Here is an 18,036-nt window from a genome sequence, read left to right as displayed (position 1 = left end):
CTGTGAATTTGATCCTGCCATTTTGATGCTAGCTGTACTTTTTACCTGTTAGTTGATACATTTTTTTTTTTAAATTGTTTTGATGGTCTTTACCATTTGCTATGTTTTTGGAGTGGCTAGTACTGGTTGTTCCTTTCTATGTATAGTACTTCTTTCAGGAGCTCTTGTAAGGCAGGGCTGGTGGTGATGAAATCTCTCAGCAATTGGTTGTCCATAAAGGATTTTCTTTTTCCTTTGCTTATGAAGCTTAGTTTGGCTGGATGTGAAATTGTAGGATGAAAGTTCTTTTCTTTAAGGATGCTGAATATTGGCTGCCACTCTCTTCTGGCTTGCAGGATTTCTGCTGAAAGACCCGCTGTGAGTCTGATGGGCTTCCCTTTGTGGGTAACCTGTCCATTTTCTCTGGCTGCCCTTAGCATTTTTTCCTTCATTTCAACCCTGGTGAATCTGATGATTATGTGCCTTGGGGTCGCTCTTCTTGAGGAATGTCTTTGTGCTGTTCCCTGTATTTCCTGGACTTGAACGGTGGCCTGGCTTGCTAGGTTGTGGAAGATCTCCTGGATAATAACCTGAAGAGTGTTTTCCAGCTTAGATTCATTATCTGTCACAGTCAGGTATACCTGTCAAACATAGATTACATCTTTTCACATAATCCCATATTTCTTGGAGACTTTGTTCTTTTCTTTTCAGTCTTTTTCCTCTAATCTTGCCTTCTCATTTTCTTTCATTGAGTTGACCTTCAATCTCTGATATCCTTTCTTCTGCTTGTTCAGTTCAGCTATTGAAACTTGTGTATGCTTCATGAAGTTGTTGTGCTGTGTTTTTCAGCTCCATCAAGTCTTTTATATTCTTCTCTAAACTGTTTTTTCTAGTTAGCATCTCATCTAACCTTTCTTCTAGGGTCTTAGTTTCTTTGCATTGGGTTAGCACATGTTCTTTTAGCTCAGAGAAGTTTGTTATTACCCACCTTCTGAAGCCTGTTTCTGTCAGTTCAATAGATTCATTCTCCATTCGTCTTTGATCCCTAGCTGGTGAGAGGTTGTGATCCTTTGAAGGAGGAGAGGCATTCTGGTTTTTGGTGTTTTCATCCTTTTTGTGCTGGTTTCTTCGTGACTTTATCTACCTGTGGTCTTTGTAGTTGGTGACATTTGGATGGGGTGTCTGAGTGTATGTCCTTTTTGTTGATGTTGAAACTATTTCTTTCTGTTTCTTACTTTTCCTTCTAACAGGCCCCTCTGCTGCAGGACTGCTGTAGGTCTACTCCAGACTCTGCTTGCCTGGGAATCACCTCTGGGGGCTGCAGAACAGTAAGGGTTTCTGCTGGTTTCTTCTTCTTCTATTATCTTCATCCCAGAAGGGTACCTGCCAGATGTAGGCCTGAGCTTTTCTTTATGAAGTGTCTGTTTGGGTATACCGGGGTTGGGGAGGAGCTGCTTGAGGAGATAGTCTGTCCCTTATAGGAGCTCAAATGCTGTGCTGGGACCTTCATTGCTCCATGAAGAGTTGCTGGGCATGTACCTTTAGGCCTGCTGCAGCTGACCTCATAACTGCCTCTTTTCCTAGAGGATCTGTCCTAGGAAAGTCAGCTTTATTTATAAGTTCCTGTCATGCTGCTGCCTTTTTTCATAGATGCCCTGCCCTGCACTGAGTAATCTAATCACAGTCTGCCAGCAGAGGCATTGCTGAGCTGCCACAGGCTCTGCCCAGCTGCTGTGTGAACTGCTTCAGTAGTGGCAGACTGCCTTGGTAGTAGTGGTCACCCTTCCCCCACTGAGCTGAACCATCCTGGGTCCAGCTGCGCTTTCTGCAAAACTCTCAATCCAGAGCGTTTCAGATTGCTTGTTTTGTGGAGGTGGTACCTGCCGAACCAGATCACTTGGCTCCCCGTCTCTGCTCCCTCCCTTTCGGTTGAATGGGTGGCTCTGCCTCCCAGGCATTCCAGGTACCGGTTGAAATAGCCGCCCAGATTTGTGTGAGTTTCTGTGTGCCAAGCTGGCACTGGCTGAAACCACCATGCTGAAAACTCATGGGGCTTTTCAGCCTGGAAATCTCCTGGTCTGTGGGCAATGAAAATTTGTTTGGAAGTGTGGTGGGCACTCACCCTCTGCATTGTTCTTGCTGAGAACTGCACTCTGGAGCTGTTCCTGTTTGGCCATCTTGGATCCCTAATTTTTATTTTTTTAATGGTTGGTAAAATTCACCAGTGAAGTCATTTGATCCTAGGTGTTTTGTTTGTTTTTCTTTCTGGGAGGTGGTTTAATTACTGAGTTAATTTCTTTACTCATAGATTGATCTCTTTAGATTTTCTGTTTCTTCATGAATTAGTTCTGGTAGGTTCTATTTTGGTAGAAATGTATCCATTCTTTTAGCTTATACAATTCACTGGTGTACTTAGAGTAGTTTCTTAGAATTAATTGTATTTCTGTGGTATCAGATGTAATATCTCCTCTTTAATTTATAATTTTATAATTTTGTTTGAATATTTTTTTAGTCTAAATACAGGTTTGTTTGTTTGTTTGTTTGTTTTGAGGCGGAGTTTCGCTCTAGTTACCCAGGCTGGAGTGCAGTGGCATGATCTCGGCTCACCGCAACCTCCGTCTCCTGGATTCAAGCAATTCTCCTGCCTCAGCCTCCTGAGTAGCTGGGACTACAGGCACGCACCACCATACCCAGCTAACTTTTGTATTTTTAGTAAAGATGGGGTTTCACCATGTTGACCAGGATGGTCTCAATCTCTTGACCTCATGATCCACTCATCTCAGCCTTCCAAAGTGCTGGGATTACAGGCATGAGCCACTGTGCCCGGCCTAAATACAGGTTTATTAAGTTTATTTTGTTAAAAAATCTCTTTCATTGTTTTATTATGTTGTTTTACTAGTCTCTGTGTCATTTACATAGGCTCTAATATTTATTACTTTCTTCCTTCTGCTAACTTTGGCCTTAGTTTATTCTTTTCCAAGTTCCATGAGGTATGAAGGTAGTTTATTTATTTGAGGTATTTTGTTTTTCTTAATGTATGTATTTATAGCTATGATTTTTTTCTCTTAGAACTCTTTGCTGCATCTTCTAAGTTTGATATTTTGTATTTCCATTTTCATATGTCACATGATTTTTTTTTTTTTACTTTTGATATTTTCTTTTATCCATTGGTTGTTCAGGAGTGTGCTGTTTATTTCCACACATTGTGAATTTTCCATTTTTTCCTATTTTGATTTTTAGTCTCATACTATCATTATCTGAAAAAATATTTGATTCATTTCAGTCTCCTTAAATTTGTTCATAATTGTTTGTGGCCTAACATGATTTATTCTGGAGAATGTTCTGTATGCACTTAAGAAAAATGTGTATTTTTCTGCTATTTCTGTGTGTGTCTGTGAAATTTATTTTGTCTGCAGTGTTCAAATCTGCTGTTTCTTTATTAATTTTCTGTCTGGAAGATCTGTCTAATAGTGAATGTGGGGTATTATTGTCCTTTACTCTTATTATGTTGCTTTCTAATTCTTTCATTTGTTAATTCTTGCTTTATGTACTTAGGTGTCCTGATGCTTGGCACATATATTTACAGTTATGTTCTCTGAATGCATCAACCCTTTTGTTATTATAAAATGACCTTGTTTGTGTCTTGTGACAGTTTCTGACTTAAAACCTATCTTGTCTGATACAAGTACATCATCTGTGCTTTCTTTTGGTTAAGATTTGCATTCAGTAGCTTTTTCTATCCTTTCACTTTCAACCTGTGTATTCAAAAGCTAAAATGATTATCTTGTGGGCACATATAGTTGGATCTTGTGTTTTATGCATCAGCCACTCTGTGTACTAAGACTCATTATAACTCCTTCTTTTCTCTAGCACTCACAATAAATAAGTCACTAATTTCGAATCATTTATTTCACATTACCACTTGGTTCTTATTTAAGGACATTGACCTATTGTTTATTTGCTCTTATATATAAAGCATTATTATAAGCAAATTTTGTCTACATTTTTACATCCTGACTATATGTCTCTAGAAGTAAAATTTCAAAGTCAAAGGATATGAACTTGTGGAACAAAATATAGTTTCTAGCCATTGTGAAATTATAAAAATGAATAAACTATGCCTTCTCTTGACAGATCTACATTCATTCATGTATTGAACTGTCATTTTGAAGGCCTTATAAAGGCATCTCCTGCCATAAAACTCTTGGTTTCCTCTGCCAGTCTGTCCCACTCATAATGACTCTTAAACAGTTTCTTTTCTATCCCTTTCTCTCAATAAATAAGACTAGGAATTATCCAGGTGAGTGAGTGATAAAGCTGAGCATTATACTTGATACTTTCTAACCCTTTTACACCTCTGTATCAGTAAGTCTTTTCAGGTCCATCTCCAATACATATCTTGGATTTATCTGCTTGGTTTCATTTTTACTGATGTCACTTCTCTCCAGGTCACCATAGTTTCTCACTTTGATATTCCAGTAACCTCCTTGGAAAGTTGGTATCTTCCACTACTTCTGCATGCCAGCCTAGTATTTACATAGCTACTGAAATGCTGTTTCAAAACACAAACTGGTTTCATTTGTTGCCCCGTTATTCTGTTTATTGACTTGGCATTGCTCTTCAAATAGAATCCAAACTCCTTTATAATGCTACACATGGCCTGAAGGACCTGGCCCAGCTCATTTTTCCAATGTTCATTATTTCCCAAGTCTGTCCCTTCTCACAATTCTCTGCCTATCTCATTTTCTGGTCAGGTCCTCTTTGTTCCTCAGATTTTCTCATATTTGCACATGTTTGTTTCTGTTTAGACAGTTCTTTCCTAACTAGGGTTGTTACACAATTTTATGACAGCCTCTGTTGTATACTTTCATTTACCCTTGCATTTCTCTGAGAGAAGCCTGCTATGAACAACATGTATCAGGAGTTCCATAACCCACCGCAAACTCATAATTGTTCCATTTTCCACTATAGTATGTAACTATATATTTAATATCTTTTATCACAAAGGGGAGTATATCCTATGTTCATTCTGTCATTTTGAACAAAGTTCTCAAAGTTACTGTTGAAGCTCAACCAAAATTAATGTAGAAAGCAGTATGACCATATAAATATTTTACATTTTTGATTGTAGAAATAATATGTTTATTGTAAAAAGGAAGTCAAAAATACATGGAAATATTAGGATAAAGTAATATTTATCTTAAATCCCACAACTTTGATATAACCATTAATACTTTTGTGCCTAACCTTTCAAATTTTTATTTTTGTATTCAATCAAGCATATTTATACTTCTATAATTGAAGTTATAGCAAATGTTCTTTGTATGAAAATTTCTTTTAAAGGGCTATTTTAAAATTATACTTATCTCTACCTTTTGTTCTGACTTTTCTCCTCAGTACCACCTTCCAAAAAGACCAACACATCGTTGTGTCTATATATACACATACCTGTATGTATGGAAGGGTTTATTACTGTTAATTTTATAGCATTTGGACAATTTCTACATACTTTATCTTGTTTTACCCAATTACTAACTCTGTTACGGAAATCCCTTTGGGTCACCAGTTTAGAGTTGTTTGTAATGCATCCACAATATTTCCATTGATAACCTCCCAATTGACAAATATTTTGTAAACTATGCTTCAGTAAACATCATTGTAAAGATGCTTATGTTGTATTATTAAAAGTTTCTAAAATCCATAATGATATATAGGGGAACTTTTACCTGTAAACCATTAATGCCCATAATTAATATTTTTTATTTTTATTAATGTGGAGTCAAATGTTATTTCTACTTCAGTTAGCATTTCCTGATTGCTTGTAATATTGCTCATTTTTTTATATTTTTATTTGCCATTTGGTTGCACTTATGATTACTTTTATATTGAAAAATCTATTCGTAGCTTTTCTATCAATTTGTAAGAACTCTATATTAGAAATATTAGTTATATTTTAAAATGTCATTATATATGTATTTCTATCAATCTTATGTTGCCTTTGTAAATTATACATTTTGTCTAGAAAATTAAAAATTTTTGTATACCAAGGTACCTTCACCTTTTCTTGTACATCTCCGGTATTCTCTGTGGCTTTAACCGCAATATTTTCAGTTCCTATATCATTCACATTAATGGGTCCCAATTCTAGACTATCTGATATAGTTGGCCTGTGGTATGCATTCTAAGATGTCTCCAGTGAGGCTGACGGCACTGGTTTGGGGACCACTCTTTGAAAGCAGTAAGCTAACGAAGTTGTAAGATTGGAATTTTTTTAAAAAACAGTTTTGTCTACAGAAGAAGAACATAATGTTAAAAGAGAGAAAAGCCTCAAAGTGGAGAAAAGGGAATGCTATTAATATAAGAAGTGAGGTCCATTTTATATAAAGAGGTTAGGTTGGAATGGATAGCCCCAAAAATACAACCATATTAAAAATATGGCATAGAATCCACTTACCTAATTGTCTCTCATCTCCAATTTATTTATTTATTTTGAGACGGAGTTTCGCTCTTGTTACCCAGGCTGGAGTGCAATGGCACGATCTCGGCTCACCGCAACCTCCGCCTCCTGGGTTCAGGCAATTCTCCTGCCTCAGCCTCCTGAGTAGCTGGGATTACAGGCATGTGCCACCATGCCCAGCTAATTTTTTGTATTTTTAGTAGAGACGGGGTTTCACCATGTTGACCAGGATGGTTTCGATCTCTTGACCTCGTGATCCACCCGCCTTGGCCTCCCAAAGTGCTGGGATTACAGGCTTGAGCCACCACACCTGGCCTCATCTCCAATTTAGAACACCAATAGCTTATTACACTTTGCAAGCTCTCTTGACTTTCTATGCACTGGAACCTGTATTGTATACTTCTTCACTTTTTTTTTTAAATTAATTTTTTTTTCACTTTTAGATTCGGTGTACATGTGCAAGTTTCTTATTGTGTCATGGGTGTTTGTTATGCAGTTTATTTTGCCACCCAGGTACTAGTACCCAATTTTTCCTGATCCCCTTCCTCCTCCCAACCTCCACCCTCAAGTAGGCCCCAGTGTCTGTTGTTCCCTTCTTTGTGTTCATGAGCTCTCATTATTTAGCTCCCACTTATAAGTGAGAATATGTAGTATGTAGTTTACTCTTCCTGTATTAGTTTGCTAATGATAGCTGGGCTTCAAGCTCCATCCATGTTCCTACAAAGGACATGATCTTGTTCTTTTTATGGCTGTGTAGTATTCCATGGTGTATATGTACCACATTTCCTTTATCCAGTCTGTCATTGATGGGTGTTTATGTTGATCCCATATCTTTGCTATTCTGAGTAGTGCTGCAATGAACATATATGTGCATACGTCATCAGGGTAGAATGATTGATATGCCTCTGAGTATACACACAGTAATGAGATTGCTGAGTTGAATGATAGTTCTCTTTTTAGCCCTTTGAAGAATCACTGTCTTCCACAATGGTTGAACTAATTTACACACCCACCAACAGTGTATAAGTGTTCCCTTTTCTCTGCAATCTTGCTAGCATCTGTTGTTTTTTGACTTTTTAATAATAGCCATTCTAACAGATGTGAGATGGTATCTCTTTGTGGTTTTGATTTGCATTTCTCCAATAATCCAGTGATATTGAGCTTTTTTTCATATACTTGTTGTGCACACATATGTCTTCCTGTGAGAAGTGTCTGTTAATGTCATTTGTCCATTTTTTAATAGGTTTGGGTTTTTTTGTTTTTTTTTTTGCTTGTAAATTTGTTTAAGGAACTTATAGATACTGGATATTAGATAGTTTTCAGATGCATAGTTTGCAAATATTTTCTCCCACTCTGTAGTTTGTCTGTCTACGCTGTTGATAGTTTATTTTCCTGTGCAGAAGCTCTTACATTCAATTGTATCCCATTTGTCAATTTTTTATTTTCTTTTGATTGCTTTGGCATCTTCATCATGAAACCTTTGCCCAGTCCTATGTCTAGAATGGGATTGCCTAGGTAGTCTTCCAGGATTTTTATAGTTTGGGATTTATCTTTGAGTTTTTAATCCATCTTGAGTTGATTTTTGTATATAATGTAAGGAAAGGGTCTACTTTCAATCTTCTCATGCGGCTAGCTAGTTATCCCAGCACCATTTATTGAATAGGGAGTTCTTTCCCCATTGCTTATTTTTTGTCAGCTTTGTTGAAGATCAGATGGTAGTAGGAGTGCAGCCCTATTTCTGGGATATCTGTTCTTTTCCATTGGTCTATGTGTCTGTTTTTGTACCAGTACCATGCTGTTTTGGTTTGTTGCCCTGCAGTATAATTTGAAATCAGGTAGTGTGATACCTCTAGTTTTATTCCTTTTGATTAGGATTGTCTTGGTTATTTGTGCTCTTTTTTGATTTCATATGAATTTTAAAATAGATTTTTCCTAATTTTGTGAAGATGTAAATGACAGTTTAATGGGAATAGTATTGAACCTATAAATTATTTTTGGCAATATGGCCATTTTCACAATATTGATTCTTCCTGTCCCTGAGCATGGAATGTTTTTCCATTTGTTTGTGTCATCCCTGATTTCTTTGAGCAGTTTTTTTTTTTTTTTTTGAATTCTCATTGTAGAATTTTTTCACCTCCCTTCTTAGCTGTATTCCTAGCTATTATATTTTTTGTGGCAATTATGAATGGCATTACATTCCTGATTTGTGCTTGGCTTGGGTGTTGTTGGTGTAGAGGAATGCTAGTGATTCCTGTACTTTGATTTTGTATCCTGTGAGTTTGCTGAAGTTGTTTAACAGCTCGAAGAGCTTTGGGGCCTAGAGTATGGGGTTTTCTAGGTAAAGAATCATGTTATCTGCAAACAGGGATAGTTTGACTTTCTCTTTTTCTATGTGGATGTTTTTTCTTTTTGCCTGATTGCTGTGGTCTATATTTCCAATACTATGTTGAAATGGAATGGTGAGAGATGGTATCCTTCTCTTATGACAGTTTTCAAGAATACTTTCAGCTTTTCAGAAAATGGCTCTTTCTACTTTTATTGTCCCTTTACATGCTGGTCAAGTTGCCATCTAGATATAGGAAGTGTGACTCTAAAATTCATGACCACTTTGCCTTTTAAAAGAAATGTTCATACAAACAAAATGCTATGGCATTTTATTGTTATTGTTGTGGTAGATTATTTTTCATCTGTGGTTACAGCTTTTCAGTAATCTTTTTTCAGTGATAATCATAAATGTACCTGAAGATGGGTTTGGGATTAAGGTGAAAGAGAGATTTAAGGCCAAAGTTGTCAAAAATTTCAGTAATTAAGATAGAATGTATTTCATTTCCTCCTGAAAAGGCAATCATTTATTAATGGAAGGCAATCACTTATAATGTGCCAAGAATTTTATGAATGTTGTGCAACGCAACCATTTGCTCTTTGAATCTGACAACCATATATAAGGTAGTTGTTTTAATTATTGCTGTTATTGTTATTATTGCTTTTATTATTATTTTAAATTCACATAATAATTGTGCATATTAATGAGGTACAGTGTGATATATTGATACATGTGTACGATGTGCAATGATCAAATTGGGGTACTTAGTATATTGACCACCTCAAGCATTCATCATTTCTTTGTGTCAGAAACATTCAAAATCTGCTTTTTAGCTATTTGAAATTGTACAATAAATTGTTGTTATGATCATCCTTCAGTGTTATAAACCTCTATAACTTGTTTTTCTTTTCTTTTTTTTTTTTTTTTTGAGATAGAGTCTGCCTCTGTCACCAAGGCTGGAGTGCCATGGTACCATCTCAGCTTAGTGCAACTTCTGCCTCCTGGGTTCGAGTAATTCTCCTGCCTCAGACTCCTGAGTAGCTGGTACTACAGGTGCATGCCACCATGCCCAGCTAATTTTTTATAATTTCAGTAGAGACGGGTTTTCATTGTGTTAGCCAGGATGGTCTCAATCTCCTGACCTTGTGATCTGCCCACCTCTGCCTCCCAAAGTGCTGGGATTACAGGTGTGAGCATCTAGCTATACTTTTGTATTTTTAACCATTTTTGTGTATTTTAATGCAATTAAAAATATAAATTAATGAAAAAAATATGATAAAATATCAAAAATTTAAATAGAATTTTTATGAACCTGCATTTTTTTTTTCATTGGGTATTATTTTCTAGCATTCCATGCTTTTTGAATCATCTGGTGGTCTGGTTCTGGCAAGGTGGATTTATAAGAGTTGGCAATGATATGTGAACCCAATGGACAATGCAGGGCTTTATACATACTCATGATTTTTAATAGAATTTTTTATTAAAAGGTTTTGTTTTCCACTTGGATCAAACTATGGGAGGATACTTGGTAAGTAAATATAGTCATGTGTCACTTAACAGGAATAAATTCTGAGAAATATATTATTAGGTCTATTTTTATTGTGCCATTTTATTGACATTATTATTGTGCCAATGTCATAAGGTATACCTTACACAAACCTGATAATATAGCCTAATACACACCTAGGCTATATAACATAGCTATTGTTCATAGGTTACAAATCTTTGCAGTATGTTACTATAGGTTATTGTAACACAATGGTAAGTATTTATGTGTTTAAACATAGGAAAGACATGGTAAAATATGTATTATAAAGCCATGGGACCTCTGCTATAAGTGTATCCTATCATTAAGCAAAATATTGTGCAGTGCATGTCTATGACTGTATATGTATACACAGTTATATTTTTGCTTCAAGTTGCCTTATGGTTCCACATTGGCACTGCTATAGATCCACATGGCACTGCTAGTTGAATATATACATTTATACATTTAAACATGTATATGTATGATTTCATCTCTATTTAAATTAGTTTTTATTTTTATTTTTTGTGGGTACATAATAAAGTTATGTATTTATGGGTTAAATGAGGTATTTGGACACAGGCATGCAATGTATGATAATCACATCAGAGTAAATAAGGTGTCTAGCACCTCAGGGCAAATCACATCAGGATAAGTAAGGTATCCGTTTATCCTCTATGTTACAAACAATCCAATTATACTCCAATTATACTCTTTTAGTTTTTTTTAATGTACTATTAAATTATCTTTGACTATAGTTACCCTGTTGTGTTATCTAATACTAGATCTTACTTATTCTTTCTATTTTTTTTAATACCTATTAACTGTCCCTACTTCCCTACCTCCAGCTACCTTTACTACCCTTCCCAGCCTTTGGTAACCATCCTTCTATTCTCTATCTCCATGAGTTCAATTGCTTTGATTTTTAGCTCCCACAAATAAGTGATAACATGCAAAGTTTGTCATTCTGTGCCTGCCTTATTTCACTTAACATAATGACTTCTAGCTCTATCCATGTTGTTACACATGACAAGATCTCATTCTTTTTTTAATGAATGAATAATACTCTGTCGTGTATATGTGCCAAATTTTTTTAATTCAACTGTTGATGGACACTTAGGTTAGTTTCTAATCTTGACTGTTGTAAATAGTGCTTCAGTAAACATGGGCATGCAGATATCTCTTCAATATACTGATTTTCTTTCTTTTGAGTATGTACTCAAAAGTGAGATTGCTGGATTGTGTGGTAGCACCCCTTTTTAGCTTTTTCAGGAACCTCCAAACTGTTTTCCATAGTGGTTGTACTAATTTACATTCCCATCAACAGCACTCTGGGGTTCCCTTTGCTCTGCATCCTCATCAGCATTTCTTATTGCTTTTGGATAAAATTGATTTTAACTGGTGTGAGTTGATATGTCCTTGTAGTTTTGACTTGCATTTCTCTGATGATCATTGATGTTCAGGACCTTTTCATACACATTTGCCATTTGTATGTCTTCTTTTGAGAAATACCTATTCAGAACTTTTGTCCATTTTTTAATGAGATTATTAGGTTTTTTTCTACAGAGTTATTTGAGCTTATATATTCTGGTTATTAATCCCCTGTCAGATGGGTAGTTTGCAGATATTTTCTCCCATTCTTTAGGTTAACACCTCATTTTGTTGATTGTTTCCTTTGCTGTACAAAAGCTTTTTAACTTTATGTGATTCCATTTCTCCATTTTTACTTTGGTTGCCTGTCCTTGTGGGGTATTACTCAAGAAATCTTTGCCCACTCAGATACTTGAGATTTTGACCAATGTTTTCTTGTAGTAGTTTCATAGTTTGAGGTCTTTAGAGTTAAGTCTTCAATCCATTTTGATTTGATTTTTGTATATAGTGAGATTTAGGGGTCCAGTTTCATTCTTCTGCATATGGATTTCCAGTTTCCTAGCACCATTTATTGAATAAATTGTCCTTTCCCTTGTATGTTCTTGATACCTTTGCGAATATGAGTTTACTATAGATGTGTGGATATTTTTTTGGGTTCTCAGCTCTGTTACATTGGTCTGTGTGTCTGATTTTATGGTAGTATCATGCTATTTTTGTTAGTATAACTTTGTAGTATGATGTGAAATCAGGTAATGCGATACTTCCAGTTTTGTTCTTTTAGCTTAGAATAGCTTTGGCGATTGCAGATCTTTTGTGGTTCCATATAAATTTGAGAATTATTTTGCCTATTTCTGTGAATAATTTGATTGGTATTTTGATAGGGAATATATTGAGTCTGTAGATGTAGATTGCTTTGTGTATTTATGGACATTTTAACAATTTTGATTCTTCTAATCCAACGTGGAATGTATTTTCATTTTTTTGTGTCCTCTTAAATTTATTTTATGAATGTTTTATAGTTTTCATTGTAGAGAACTCTTACTTCTTTAGTTAATTATTAGGTATATTTTAACTTTATTCGTAGTTATTGCAAATATGATTACTTTCTGGATTTCGTTTTCAGATTGTTCTCTGTTAGCATATAGAAAAGCTACTGATTTGTGTATGTTGATTTTATATCCTGCAACTTTACTAAATTTGTTTATCAGTCCTAATAGATATTTGGCCAAGTCTTTATACAAGATTATATATATTCCAAATATATGATTATATCATCTGCAAACAGGATAATTTTTCTTTCTTTTCTACTTGAATACCCTTAATATACTTTCTCTTATCTGATTACTCTATATCTTCCACTACTATTTTGAATAACAGTGGTGAAAGTGGGGATTCTTGTTGTTTTCTCAATCTTGGAAGAAAGACTTTCAGATTTTCCCTTTCAGTATGATACTATTTGTGGGTCTCTCACACATGACTTTTGTTACGTTCCTTCTATACCTTGTCTTTTTCTTTTTGTTATGTTGAGGCATGTTCTTTCTATACCCAGTTTCCTACTATACTCAGTCTTTTTAGAATATCTATCTTGAAGGGATATTGAATTTTATCAAATGCTTTTTCAGCATTGATTGAAATGATCATATTTTTTTCGATCATTTGGTTGATATGAGGTATCACATTGATTCATTTGCATATGTTTGACCATCCTTGCATCCCTGGATAAATCTCATTTGGTCATGATGAATGATCTTCTTAAGGTGTTGTTGAATTTGGTTTGCTAGTATTTACTTGAAGATTTTCCTCCAATATTCATCAGATATATTGGTCCGTAGGGTATTTTGCGTATGTGATGTGTCTTTGGTTTTGGTATCTGGGTGATACTAGACTCATAGAATGAGTTTAGAAGTATTCCATCCTCCTCTATTTTTGGAATAGTTTCAGTAGGGTTGGTATTAGTACTTCTTTAATTGTTTAGTATTGGTAGAATTCAGCAGTGACAATATCAGGTCCAAGGCTTTTCTTTGCTGGGAGACATTTTAATATGGCTTTGATTTCATTACTTAGTGTTGTTCTCTACAACTGCTGGATTTCTTCCTGATTCAATCTTGGTAGGCTGTATATTTCTAGGAATTTTGCCGTATCTTCTAGATTTTCCATTATATTGGCATATAGTTCCTCATAGTAGCCACTACTGATGCTTTAAATTTTGGTGGTATTGGTTGTAATATTTCCTTTTTCACCTTTGATTTTATTTATTTGGGTATTCTTTTTTGCTTAGTGTGGACAAAAGTTTGTCCATTTTATCTTTTCAAAAAATAACTCTTTGTTTTGTTGATCTTTTGTATTGTTCCCTTGATTCAGTTTCATTTATCTCTGCTCCAATTTTTATTATTTCTTTTTTTTTCTATTAATTTGGGGTTTGGTTTGTTCTTTTCTAGTTTTTTTAAGATACATCATAGGTTGCTTATTTGAAGTTTTTCTTCTTTATTGATGTAGACACTTAAAGCTATACACTTTCCTCTTGGTACTACTTTTACTGTATCCCAAAGGTTTTGGTATGTTTTGTTTCCATTATCATTATCATTTTTTCAGTTTTCTTCTTAATTGCTTCATTGACTCAATGGACATTCAGGAGCATATTGTTTAATTTCTATGTGGTTGTATAGTTTCCAAAATTTATGTTAATGTCTAGCTTTCTTTCATTGTGGTCAAAGCTTAAAATTATTTCAATTTTTCTGAATGTTTTAAGACTGGTTTTGTGACCTGCATATGGTCACATATCAAGATGATCCATGTCTTGAGAAAAAGAATGTTTATTCTACAGCCATTGAATGAAATGCTCTGTAAATATCTACTGGGTCTATTTGGTCTGTAGTGCAGGTTAAGTCTGATGTTTCTTTGTTGATTTTTCTGTCTGGAAGATTTGTTCAATGCTGAAAGTGGGGTGTTAAAATCTCCAGGTATTGTTGTTTGAGGTCTCTCTCTGTTCCTCTTTAGCTCTAATAATATTTGCTTTATATATATGGGTGCTCCAGTGTTGGATGCATATATATTTATAATTATTAAATATTCTTGCTGAATTAACCTGTTTATCATTGTATAATGATCTTCTTCATCTCTTGTATTTTTGTCTTGAAATTTATTTTGTCTGATATAAGTAAAACTACTCCTGTTCTCTTTTCCTTTCAATGGGCATGGAATATCTTTTTCCATTCCTTTATTTTCTGTTTGTGTGTGTCTTTATAATTAATGTGTGTTTCTTGTAGGCAACAGATTGGGTTTATCTTTTTATTATCCATTCATACATCTATGTCTTTTTGTTGAAGCATATAGTTCGTTTACTTTCAATGTTATTATTGATAAGTAAGGATTTAATTCCTGCCATTTTGTTATTTTTTTCTCTGGTTATTTTGTGCCTTTCTCTTCCTTCTTTCTTTTCTCTCTTTTAGAGAAGGTGATTTTCTCTGGTCATATGATTTAATATTTTGCCAAATATTTTTGTGTATTTGTTGTATTTTTTTGATTTGAGGTTACCATTAGGATTATGAGTGCTACCTTATAACCATTACTGTAAAGTGATAATAACATACCATTGCTTGCATAAACATACAAATTAACTGTGAAGCAAAAATAAAACTAAAAAAACCTACAGTTATCTTTGTCTTCCCACTTTTTTAACTTTCTGTTGTTTCTATTTTTATTTCATTGTACTGTCTATGTCTTGAGAAGTTGTTGTTATTTTTTGATTGATTTATCATTTGGTTTTAGTGTTTAAAATAAGAGGAGTTTACGCACCACAATTACAAGGTTCTAATAGTCTATTTTTCTGTGTACTTACTATTGCCAATGCGTTTTGTGCCTTCAGATGATTACCTAATGCCCATTCACATTCTTTTCTTTTTTTCTGTTTGAAGTACTCTCTTTAGCATTTTTTGTAGCATAGATCTGGTGTTGATAAAATCTCTTAGATTTTGTTTGATGACAAAGTCTTTATTTTTCTGTTGTGTGTGAAGGATATTTTCACTGAATATACTATTCTAGGGTAAAATTTTTTCCTTCAGTACTTTATATATGTCATGCCTGTAAAGTTTCCACTGAAATGTCTGCTGCCAGACTTATTGGAGCTCCATTATATGTTATTTGTTCTATTTCATTCTCTTGCTGCTTTTAGTATCCTTTCTTTATCTTTGGGAGTTTGATTATTAAACGCCTTGAATTAATCTTCTTTGGGTAATATCTGCTTGATATTCTATAACCTTCTTGTATGTGGATATTGATAGCTTTTCTAGTTTTGGAAATTTCTTTTTTATTATCCCTTTGAATAAGTTTTCTATTCTTATCTCTTTCTCTACCTTCTCTTCAGGGCCAATAACTCTTAGATGTGCTCTTCTGAGTCTATCTTACAAATCTTGTAGGCATGCTTCATTCTTTTTCATCCTTTTTTTTTTTTTTTCTCTCTCTTCTCCTCTGTGTACTTTCGAATAGCCTGTGTTCAAGGTTACTAATTATTTCTTTGGCTTGATCAATTCTGTTATGAATAGACTCTGATGCATTCTTCAGTGTGGCCCTTGAATTTTTAACCCTAAAATTACTCTTGATTCTCTTTAATTATTTAAATCTCTTTCTTAAATTTATCTGATAGATTTCTGAATTCCTTTTCTGTGTTATCTTTAATTTCTTTGAGTTTCCTCAAGTCAACTAGTTTGAATTCTTTATCTGAAAGGTCACATAGCTCTGTATTTCTGAGATTGGTCCCTGGTGCCTTTTTTAGCTCTATCAAGTCATGTTATCCTGGATGGTCTTGATGCTTGTTGATGTTTGTTGTTGCCGGGGCATTGAAGAATTATGTATTTATTGTAGTCCTTGAAGTCTGGGCTTTTTTTTTTTTTTAATTGTCCTTATTTGGAAGCTTTTTCAGGTATTCAGAAGGACTTGGGTGTTGTAGTCTAAGCCATGTCTCCATTAGGGGGAATTCCAAGCCTGGTAATGTGTGGTTCTTGCAGACTCATAGAGGTACTGCCTTGGTGATTGTGGATAAGTTTCAGAAGAATTCTCTGGATTCCCAGGCAGAGACTCTTGTTCTCTTCCCTAATTTCTCCCAAATCAGTGAAGTCTTCCTCTCTGTGCTGAGCTGCCTCTTGCTAAGATTATGGTGACACAAGCACCCCTGTGGCCACTAACACTAGGATTGCATTGTACTGTGTTAGGTCTGAAGCCAGTACAGAGCCAGGTATCACTCAAGGCCCTCTGTAAACACACACTGGCTACTGCCTACGTTTGCTAAAGGCCCTATGTCTCTACAATCTCAGGTGATGAAGCCAGCCACTCTTGTTTCCTTTCCTTCAAGTTTATTCAGAGCCCCATAGCATTTCAGTCCATGCCAGACAGGCTTGCTGCAACTCAAGTTCCGACTGCTGGGATGGGTGATTCTGGCTAGGGCTGGTCTCAATGCTCTCTCCATTGGTGTTGGTCAGCTAAGTTCAGCCTAGTTTTGTTTTCTTCTGTGATAGGGTAGCACTGAGTTTCATACAAAGTCTCACAGTCACTACACAGTATCTCTCTCAAGTGCAGAGATTTCTCCATGCCATGTGACCACTGCAGGGGCAGGGAGGGTGATGGGAGAAGGGCAGCACTGGCAATTCAAGATTGTCTTTTCTACCCTCTCAGTGCTTCGATGAGCAATATGAAGTTTAAACCAGAGTGCTCACCTGACTTTTGGTTCTCATGAAGGTGCTTTTTTTGTGTAGATAGTTGTTGAGTTTGGTGCTCCTGAAGGGAGGATGATTGGTGGGCCTATCTTGCTATATCCTCTTTGTATATCTGTATTATGATCTTTAGTATTTAATTATTCAAATAACAAACCCAGTAATAGCCTTAAATAAATCATATTTGCATTCAATGTAGTCTGCGAAGGAATATGTTAGTTGTTAACTCAGAATGTAACTGATTTTTCATAATTATTACTAGCGACATTTCCACACTTTTAAGTTAGTATTTTTAATACAATGGATACTTTTTGTTCTTATTCTTTTTGGCTTCATATTTTATGAAAGTGAATCAAGATAATTATAAACAATAGTCATTTAGATAGAATACTTTAAAAATACATTACCTTGTATAATCTTCCTTAGAGAGAATAACAGAATTAGGAAGAAAATTATATCTAGAACCAGGTTTAAGTCATGTCTAACACTCTCAGTACTATCTTGAAACCTGAGGCTCATGTTCTTTAACTAAATACTAAGAAAATACCAACTGTATAAACTTACAGAGTTAAGGTTAAATGAGGCAACATAACCTGCACTGAAAAATTTAAAGTACTATTCAAATAATTCAGTAATTATTTTTATTGTTATATGTATTCATTTTCTTTTCACTTGG

At 34.9% G+C, this 18,036-nt stretch overlaps 1 protein-coding gene across 1 annotated transcript in view; it reads left to right on the top strand.

Moving 5' to 3' along the window:
- Positions 1-18,036, top strand: part of CNBD1 (cyclic nucleotide binding domain containing 1) — a 472,954-nt gene that overhangs the window by 252,267 nt on the left and 202,651 nt on the right.

This window comes from Saimiri boliviensis, chromosome 15 (genome assembly GCF_048565385.1).
Source record: "Saimiri boliviensis isolate mSaiBol1 chromosome 15, mSaiBol1.pri, whole genome shotgun sequence".
NCBI lineage: Eukaryota > Metazoa > Chordata > Mammalia > Primates > Cebidae > Saimiri > Saimiri boliviensis.
Note: the sequence above shows the minus strand (reverse complement) of the source record. Positions and strands in the feature narration are given on the sequence as shown.